Raw genomic sequence first — 10,780 nt, forward strand, 5'->3', positions numbered from 1 at the left:
GATATGTGAGGGCATGTGCTGGCTTTGGATACTGAGACCTTCTGTCATTAGTTCTGTTTTACCTAAATCATAAGGATAATCCATAGCACCTATCCTGTCTGGAGCTGGAGATGATTAAATACAAATGTCGGAATAGATTAATCCCTAGGCATAAAAGAAATTCAGTGTGATAGTGTTCTGCAATAGGCACATGTAACTTACCCTGTTGACCCTGTACCGTTGGCACCAGCTCTTTATACGTGAAGGGCGGATATACCATATTCAAAGACAACAAAAGAAGTCTCCATTTTCTTTAACCAATGTGCAAATTAGAGCAAGAAGATAAAATATTGCATGTATCATATGTATATACACTAAAATTGATAACTACATATTAATGACTATTTTGAATGAAATAAAGATAGTTTTTTGCAATTAAGATATTTAAGTTAAGATAAACACATTTAAGACAGATTTGGAAGGGCCTCTTGCATCATCATTGCTACTTTCTGGCTCTGCAGGAAGTCATGTGCTATGAGTCTTTTTATTGCTTACGTTCACCTTTGCAAATGAGGTTCCAGACCTATTTAATAAAGTGGGTTGGAGTTTTATTACTGCAACAAAAAATAGACTAACAATATTATTCTCTATGCCTACTCCCTCTTAAATTAGGAAAAAAAAAAAGAATAAAAAGAGCATAAATTAATTAGCCCAATTAACCGTATTCTTGGCCAAAGTTTTCTATATGCAGTTCCTTTGTGTCCATTATTTGAAAGATTTGATTCAATGTTGTTGCAGGAACGTGCTGTGTATTCAGGTATTTCATCACAATGGAAGTTTGGATGATCACGAGAAATTCAGGAAAATAATTTAATTAAATAACATTTCAGAGCTCGCACGGCTTCAGAGCCAAGTCTGACATGCTAAACATTTTTATTGACAGGAATATCATTGTGAATTAAAAGTGATGATCATTAATTAGAAATAAATCTGTAAGTAATTGTTTTTATATTCCCTTGATACACATTTAAAATTGGAATAAGATGTTTTCTTAAGATTACTGGGTTTTTTGAAAATTCGGCTTCAGGTCACCTTTCACCCACACATTAAATCATCAAATCCTCTAGATAAAGATAAGCTTATGTAAGTGTATCAACACTGGTTGATCAGTGTTAGTTGCCTGAATCACTGAGGTTACTGGTCTGCTAAAATTCTTGGCTAAAACCCAAGATATTTTATTTCAAGCTTAAAAAGTTGTATTTTAACAAAGGCTTAGTTCAGCCTTGCAGCATATGTGCAGCTGGAATACTGATAATGAGAAAGGAGTAACTTTAGAAAACATTTTCTTTAGGCATAGGGACTGCAGTCATAGTTCATGAACCAGTGAATCAAAGGGCCGGGGCCTGTTGCATACTTAGAACAGAATCAGTTACATCTTCTAAAAGATTTTGTGCACAAAAGTATTTTCTCTTTTTTTTTTTTTTTTTTTTTTTTTTTCCTCCAGCTACAGCAGTTGTTCTAATACATGGAATTTCCTTTCTTTGCAAACCATTATTTTCTTGTATCTTTAGGTGAAGTTTCTGTGACAGAAATTGTATCAGTTGTTCATGAAACGTTTTTGCCCAACCTTTTTGCAAAAAATTCCTAGCACTTTACTTTCTGCTCTATTCATTCAGGGAGTCAACTGAACCAACATAAATTTCTTGCAGGTAGAAAATTGTTTTGAAAACTCTCAACTAGACTAAATGGGAGAAGTTTTTGCACTAATTGCTCGAATTTCCCTGAGACTAAGGGTCATTCCACTGACTGAAGGGGCTTTGTAAGCCATCCCTAAGGTTAACTTGACTTCCTGTAAGTAGTGGTGCAGCTCCCTGAAATAATCTTTTATTCCAGACATATGTTCAGGATTAGAAACTGAAAGGTTGTTGTCATGGGAACCACAAGAAGACTTTTCGTTGTCCAGAGTTATCCTAAATAAAATGGATAAACTCTGAAATGTAGTCCTCATTAGAAGTCAGGAAGACCCTTGGTCCAGTGGGGAAATACATGAAAGAAAAGATGCGCTGCAGTGTAAAACTCTCTCCAGTTATGTTGAAATGTTGAAGAGTTTTTGCTAAGGATCTAGAGCTCACAAAAAAACCCTTATTAAAGTTCAAGAACGAGAGATTGTGTTTGCATAGCAGAAGCTTCAGAGCTGATGAATATGGAGACAGGGCAAGTGGCCTGCAGAGCCAGTTGAATGCTCTGCTTTCACTGCAGGCTTCTGATTTGTTTGTCAAACTTACAGCACTTTAGCTGGTGGAAATTGCTTTTTGCTTTCGGCTAAATAAACTGACCCAAACAGATGATGCATGAGAAAAGCAAACCAATGTCATTGTCTAATTTATATCTGCTTATGGAATTCTTATGTACAGTCAGGGATGTCTCCACACAGGGAGTCTCTTTGCTATTAATTCATAGGCAAAAGATCCATGGAGGCCGGTCAGCACTGGCTGAGTAATTTACCAATACCAGGGAAGGTAAGGTACAAATATTTAGTAGGAGTGGAGGGAGTAGCAGGGCTCAGAGAAGTTCTGAGTAGACAATTTATTTTTATTGTGTTTGTTTCTTCTGGCTTCCAGTTTGGTTTGCTTGGTATAGACCAATGCATAAACTATAAAAGGATTGCTGAATGGGAAAAGAATTAAAAAATATAGCTATTTAAAACACTTAAATGCTAGGTCTTGATCAACATCTGAAAATGAAGCCATCAAATTAAATAACCTGCCTTTTTTTTCTCTAATTTTTTTTTTAACCCATGTGGAATGTTTATTCAAAACAAATTAAAAAAATTATTGAACTTCTTACATTTATTTCTGCCTCAAAAGTTTACCTTTTTTTAAACACTTCCTCTTTATTCTTCGGCTATCTAGATTTTGGAATTTGAAGAGAGACCTCTTTCTCAGTTTGTCATCTCAGTTGATATCACAACAGATCTAGGAAGAAGAATCAATTCCCTTTTTTTTTAGAGCATGAACTTCTGATTTTACTTTTATTTCAGTTTTAGTTTTTGGAAGATGCATGTTTAGCTGTTTATTATTGACAGGTAAATTATCTCTAAATTAATAGATGATGAACTGCTTGTTTAACCTATTGAATAATTCTTATTTCTCAAGAGCGAATGATGTTGTATAGTATTACATTTTCCCTTCCTGCTTAAATGAAAGTAATCAGCTTTAGAGAATACTGAATTTCAAACAGCAAATAAAGATTAATGAACAATGAGTAATACTATGTTCTTATCTGAAACCAAATATCAGTACTGGCTTATATTAGTGCAATTATTTGTAGAAAACATAAATTTTCCAAATGTTAGTTGAGAATAAAGCAACTTTGCTTATTATTAGGAAATAAAAAAACCTAATCTTAAAACTCTCTGTATATTTGAACGGTACTTCTGCTTAATTACTCCCTTTGAAGAATGATTCTGATCATCCTTAAAGGATTACAATAAATAAATAAATAAATAATACACATAGCAGTGTTTCAGGTGCTTAGCTTAGCTACTCAGCCAGATATTTGTACTTCTGTACAAATAGCAATTTTTTCTGAACCACATAGTATGATAAATGTATTCCCTCTGCCATACTATTTAAATGGATAAGGAGAATAAACTGACAAATTACTTTAAAAATAACTTTCAAATTGCAAAAAATGTCAGTTTTGATTTTATTCTGTCATACTTCACATTCTGTGAACTTTAAATAGACCGTTAAAATTCCTTTTAAACACAAGACTGGAATTTTGCACTTTATATTTAAATATTAAAAACCCCTTTTTATTTAACTTCCATATAAAAGATATTATTTTGAAATTTCAGAGAACTTGGTAAGAGAAATAATAAAAATATTTCTTATAGAGTTGTTTTCAGTGAAGAATTTTGATATTTCCACCATGTTTTCTGATTTCTTCTCCATACCTTGAATTTTAGGGGCTAAATTAACAAAATACTCTGAGTGCAAACCTATATTAAGAGTGACATTGCTAACAAATCAGATGTTAGAACAGTGATTATAAAGGGCTACCCATATTTTTTGTAGTACAGTTCTCTCTAAGAAGTGCTGGGCAACTATTGGTTTTGGTGGTGAAATTAGTGTTTATTCACATAATCCGATATCAGGAAATTATCCTTGTTCGGGATATAAACACAGGATTAGGATTAGGAATGTATGATTTTTCTGAGTGCTATATAGGAAAAATTACTGCATATAATTTAAAATATTAGTAGTTCTTTAACTATGCAAATTTTTTATAATTTTTGGCTAAATATAAAAAAATGTGGTTTTGAAAATTTGATTTAAATGATGTTATAGTAAGATTGTATATCCATTGTTACAACTTCTATAAGAATCATATAAAACAGTAGATTGTTTATTATTTCTTTTAAGTCCTGTACAAGCATAAACTGCTTAATCTTCATGCTGTTTTAACTAGCATTCTTAGCTGAAATTTCTTCCCTGGATAACTTCAAATCTCTGTAGATTCTATTGCCATTTTTAGACTTTCATTTAACCTCAATCACTTAGTTTGGCAACTGTTAACTCCAATTCCTACCAGTCCATTCAAGCATCTGAATGTGATTCACACTTTCTTGGATATTAAGATATATCTATATTGAGCTGATACTTTATTTTTAGCATCACCTTTCCTGATCTAGTGAAATGCAACCAAATAGCTCCTGAATAGGTTCCTGGCTCTGCCTTTTTCTTTGTCATGATATCATCAGTGGGAGCTATGAGTTAAGCCTAGGTTTGTTCTGCTTGTTTTTATTTGAGAAAAATGTATCTACTTTCTTTTCCTTCCTTTTGGGGAGGGAATTGTTTCCTATTCATCCTCTCTGGCCTTTTAGCTGCTACTAAATATTGACACACATATTCTGCTTGGCTATACATTTGGCCAAAAGGCTGTCTGGTTTTATCAGCTTATGAACATTTGGTTAATTCCTGTTGTATTGCAGGTTCTGCCTTGTTTCTGAGGCTGCAGATCCTGTCCCGTGCCTAAGTATTTCAGAAGTGTACAGACTTCTGTGACTTTACCAACAAATTGAAAGTATTTGCAATGGTTTCCTTATGATCAGTAACACTCAGAGCTTGGCTGTCATGCTACGAGACAAAATCCAGCTACACAGAGGCAGTCAATGCCAAGTGGAGAGCCCTGGCTGGCAAAATCCACAATGAGTGTGCCTTACAGACTGTTCAGAAACTTAATCCTATTTCCATAAAAGCATGTCACAGTTCTCTCCACTCTCTATATGTATTCTTGACAGATAGCTGGCTTCTCAGCTGATTTGGTTATGGTTTGAAAAGAGAAATAAATATAGTCCTGAAAATGGATATGCACCAACCAGTAGTATGTAACTACTACTTCTGCGTTCTTCACTGTTTGACTCCTCACTCCTGTTACACTGCACAGAGAATCTCAGAGAATCTGCAGATAGTTTCACATGTGGGATCTGGAAGTCCTGGAACCACTCAGTCATGCTTATTTCCAAGGAAGCAGATTATTTTTCTAGTATTTTCAAATATTCAAAGTATCAGTCTCTTGACGAGTAAATCATTATAATGCCATTATTATCAGTGGAGGTAATCTGGCTTATACTGGCAGAACTCCTGATTAAATAAAGATTTCCAGTTAGTTGTGACAATAAGGAACAGAACTTGTATGTGCCTGAAGTCCTCTTATCTCGTACTTAGTTAATATTCAGTGACTCCAAAAATGTATTTGCCTAGTGTGAAAATAAAATGTTTATGCTGCACATTCTGAACTTCATTTGCCATTGGCTACAGAATAATTCTAAAATATTCACTGAAAATATGTTTGTTAACACTTCTATTTATGCTTAAGTTTCCTGTATTTTAGTTCCCTTCTGATTTTCTTCTTCTGTTTTGCTGAGAGCATTGCCTGAATTAAATGCTCCATTGAAGTGTGGAAAATTTCACCTGGCTCATACTCTCAGCTTGTAGGATATCTGTTTCATCTGCTGCTGGGTGTCTGTCATTTGCAAATCCACTTGTATATTGAAGGCTGCTGTCTCCTCTGCCAATCAAACACTCTATTTGCAAAACCTTCAGTTATTTTTCCTGATCTTCATGATACCATGCTTTGATGAGCCTTGCATTCCACCTTCATAATGTCTAGCTCACCTATGTTTGCTTTGTGCGCATCTTTACCTTTCAGTATCATATCTAAATTATACATCTTTCAAAGAGTAATAAAGTGTATCAGAGCTGTTGCATACATGACAAATGTTTGTAATAATCTTGATATCTAGGGTACTACAAGGTTGAGGAGAAGTAGACAAAAATTTCTATAGGGCAAAGTTTCTCTTCACCTTAGAGAAAAAGCATAATACCCTTAGTGGAGTGCTCACTTTTTCATGTCCTGTCCCACTTTTACTCTGTGCAATCAGTGCTAATAGATTTCATAATTTTATTCCTTGTAGATCAGAATAATTGTTCTTATCACATTTTATTTGAAATTATTCAAAATTGGTATGTACAAGGAAAAAATGAGATATTTCTGTCTTCAGTCTGTAACATTTTTTAATAATTAAACATTCCTTAAAGGCTTTTAAAGGAAGACAATCAGGCCAACAATTATTTTTTTAATATATAGAGATTATTAAATTATTTTTGTTTTGACTGTAGCTCTATTTCTTTAATACATTACTAAGTTTTTTACTTTTCTTTTGTGTTCATAATACTCAAATTTTCAGTTTGCCCACTTTGCTTCTGAGCTCAAGGTGCTTGCTGTCAATCTGATATATTGCAGTGTATGCAAAGTGTATTTTTTGCATAGAATGCTCCTCTAGGGATCCCATTTATAGTTTAGGAATTTTTTATATTCCCCAGAGCCTTCTGAACTTAGGAGCTCTTAAAAGTGCTTCCAAAGCATTATTTAAATAGACTGAATGATTAGAGATTAACAAAAGTATAATTTTATGAGTTGGTACATGCACATGTAGAAGTTGCTGACATACAAAAGTATGTCAACGAGACATATAAAAGTTACAGTAACGAGCTGAGGTACTTGACAGTATAAATATTAGAGTAGATCATTGATTACTGAGTGTAATAGGTGGAGAAGTATTTTAATAGCAACCTTGTGCAGTGGGCCATGGAAGAGCTTTGCTGTCATGGAAAATTAAACTAAGCCCTGGAACCTCTATGACTAAGGAGATGTATAAAGCTTGCATTGAACACCTGCTGGCAGAGAATAAAATATTCACCATAAATTAGGTATTTGTAGTCACGGATGCATGCTTTAAGCCTCATAAAATTACTTATTGTATGACAAAGGTGATACAAATTTATTGTTAGACAGTCTTTTGCAGGTATTTGATGTGACTGCTTTGTAAGATCTGGTTCTGGAGACACCTGGAGAAGTTTAGTTCTACTGAAATCAAAGAGGAAATCTGTATAAGTAGTAAGAAGATGACATGTTTGAGGCCTGAAATTAGATGAAAAATACTTTAGAAGAAAACAATAGATTTGTTTTTCTACTTTGTACATTTTAGTTAAACTATTTATAATAAGATGGGACAGTCATGAAATGCTGAGATAAGAAATATTAGATTAAAAGAAAAAGTAGTGGTAATAATTTTTTATTATTATTTTGGGAAATTTTCTCTTTTGTGCAATTTTCATCTCTTTTAATTGTGGAAAGAATGGAAGTCTTAGAATTTTAAACATAGTCAAATAGGAAAAGTAAGACCAGTGTTTCTTGTAAAATATGTTTCAGTAGGCAGGTAGTATCATTGTCTCCAAATATTTTGGCTCTTTACAGTCAGAAGCATATTTTTTTCATCTTTCTCATGGCAAATATATAATATGTGCACTTTTATTCACTGGAAGTTATATACATATTAAAGCTATATGAAAATATAGCACTTAATACCTACACAGTGCTTGCTGGTGTCTTAAGAAGTCACAGCAGCTACAGACTTTGCAACTGATACAAAAAGACTAAAGTATGGGTACTGTGGAGAAATTGTTTGGCCATCATAAGTTAGGAGTTTCTCAGCATATCCACTTTCCAACCCACAAACACTGGGTTCAGTGTTTGTGTGGAGAGCCCTCTGTTAGCTCCAACCCGTAAAGTATTTACAGAGAAATAGATAAATAAACTTTGAAACATTCAGGTTCATCTCTATAATGTGGCCTCTCTTGCAGCTTTGTGCTTCTGTGGGGGTGCACAGCCTCTAAAGATACAGCCCTAAGAGTTCACCAGTTCCCTTGAGATCTGAAGAGCTTTATCATAGGAGAAGTGGGTTGGCTGTTTGTATCCAAGTAGAGAATCCAAGGAAGCTGCCAAGTCAGCTATTAGCCAACAAATGAATGACAATATATATGAAGTAGAGTTCATGTTTCTGGATGATGGAAATTTCATTAGAGTCTATTTCCACTATCAATTATTAAATAAATTCACTGGAGTCTTTTCCTTTCTTGTCTTACTGAAGACAAATATACTCTGAGGAAGTGTATGCTAACCCTGGTTATGCATGAGCAGATTTGGAAGTAAGAGGTATTATATCCCTTTTGTGCCAAGGGGATTTCCTGGAGTACCTCACTAAAATTCTGTGTCAGATGCTTATGCTTTTCAGGAATGAACTGATGTCAAAGAAATAAAAAACTGTATTAAACATATAAAAAAGAGTTGCAAAATGGATAGCAGGGAGTAGCAAATTCTTAAACCCTCAGGCAGACATCTGGAAAAATTGAAACTGAGTAAAGAGTGTAAAATTGGGGGTTTTAAAAATAAATCAGTCTCTGGTAGTGGGTGTTCTAGCAATTTATCTGCCTAATTGAAAGGAGAATAAACATAAACACACAAACATAAAACTTTCAGATATTTTCTGTGTAATATGCAGAACCTACATCCTTTAATTTCTGTTTTTCTTTATCTGGGTCCATACACAAAGTCTGAGCCTTGTACTGACTAAAAATCTATTCTCAACTGAAGTATATAAACCTACGCATTTTTAGCTGGGATAACTCACTACTTTCAAAGACAGCTCACTTTGTTCTAAGTTATTTTCTCATCAAAGGTTGTCATTCTGTTTCTTAATTTTCAGGTTTTGGTTCTTTTTGTGGGTTTTTGTTGTAGTACACTTGTTTGAATATAGAGAGAGATAACTGTATATCTGATATAACTACAAAGAAAAACAGCTGTGAAAGAGAGAAGGGTTGCTTTGGGATTGAACTCATTGCTTACAGTGAGAACCTAATCTCAAGGCCGTGATTTGCACATGAACCATGCTCTTCTTTACAACACCATAAAGCTAAAAACGTAGAAAATTTTCTCATAAATAGTCTACAAAACAGCTTTGATTTCCCCATATTATTTGATTTCCAGAATAATAAGAGGACTTTCAGACAGTACTCTAGGAAGAGTATTCTCCTGGGAAGCATCAGTGTGGGTCCTTAGAAGGCAATAGAACCATTCAGTTTTAGACCAACCTAATTTGTAATTACTGAGTAAAAGTGTTGAGTAGGATTAAAATCAACTAGGCTGGATAGCTGCAGACTATCCTCCACAGAATGTAGTTCAAAGCAATCCATTTCAATCCTTTAGTAAGCCAATACATTGCACAGAGTTTAAATAGGAATATAGTATAATTTCACTATGAGAATAAATCCATTCAAGGATTCCAAACATTTACTGCTGAAAAGATTATTGTATTCTACTGGGAAATGGAATATGCATTAACCTTTATTAAAAACAAAACCCTGAAAAATATAAAGTATGTACTAGGCCCATTGTCTACACAATAAATCCCTAGGAATTAAAAGAAAACAAGAGAAGTTGAGAGGGTTCTCATAATTTCTGTATTCTTAATATGTTAATATCTTAATGCATTCCACAAGCACATAAACCTTTACCCACTTGGAATTTTGAAAACTGAAGCTGAAGCCTCTGGGGCCTAGACACACTCTGGAAGACCAGCAAGCCAAGTAATGTCTGTGGCTACCAAGTACTCTGTGTGGCTAACAAACTAATCTTGAAAAGAACCAGCCAATGCCACATCTGCCAGACACGGCTGTCAGTCGACTAGAGCAGTCTGAATCTAGAGTACTATCAATGCTTTTTCACTGCAGCCTGTGCCAGCTCATGTTCTAATTTGTTGTACTAAAAAAACCTCTCAAAGTCCCTTGCTGTTAGTGATACTGGCCACTTTGTAGATCTGGGTCAATAAGATGCCAAATTGCTATATGGAAGCCAGAGGGGGGGAAAAAAAATCGATGTAGTCCCAAAAGACAGAAAGGCTGTTGCCAAAGGTCACTAATACTACTGAGACTGTTGCTATTTGGGAATAGAGATTTAACAGGCAATCTAGGAAAAAAGCCATAGATGGGAAAAGAAATGTCCAGTTTGCTGTTCCTTCTCTGACAAACTGATCATATGCTTATGTCAATGGATAAATTTCCTTGGTGACCTTTCTTTCCTCTCCCTCTCTCCTTAAAAAAATGATTGACTGAAACTAGTAGAAACCAGTGGAACCAGCTATGTCAATTAGAACTAGGCATAGATTGAGTTGGGATGAGGAACTGAACACAGTCCTGTGCAGGTACACAGTTTGTAGTAATTGGGAGTGGGGCTGCAGCCAAGCCTCATCCCTAATGGGCTCCAGCTCTGAAAAGCAGGTGACCAATATGGAAGGTAATGAGCCAGGGAGTGCCAAGATGCACGGAACCAATCACAAAAAGGTAGAGAGGACACACATGGGGGTATAAAAGGCTGGGCTAAAGAGCAAAAAGGGAGG

At 34.7% G+C, this 10,780-nt stretch overlaps 1 protein-coding gene across 3 annotated transcripts in view; it reads right to left on the minus strand.

Annotated features, from left to right (window-relative positions):
- The window catches only part of KCNH7 (potassium voltage-gated channel subfamily H member 7), a 207,170-nt gene that overhangs the window by 115,431 nt on the left and 80,959 nt on the right, over positions 1-10,780 (minus strand). The gene's annotated exons all lie outside the window — the stretch shown is intronic.

This window comes from Melospiza melodia, chromosome 8 (assembly GCF_035770615.1).
Source record: "Melospiza melodia melodia isolate bMelMel2 chromosome 8, bMelMel2.pri, whole genome shotgun sequence".
NCBI classification, from domain to species: Eukaryota; Metazoa; Chordata; class Aves; order Passeriformes; family Passerellidae; genus Melospiza; species Melospiza melodia.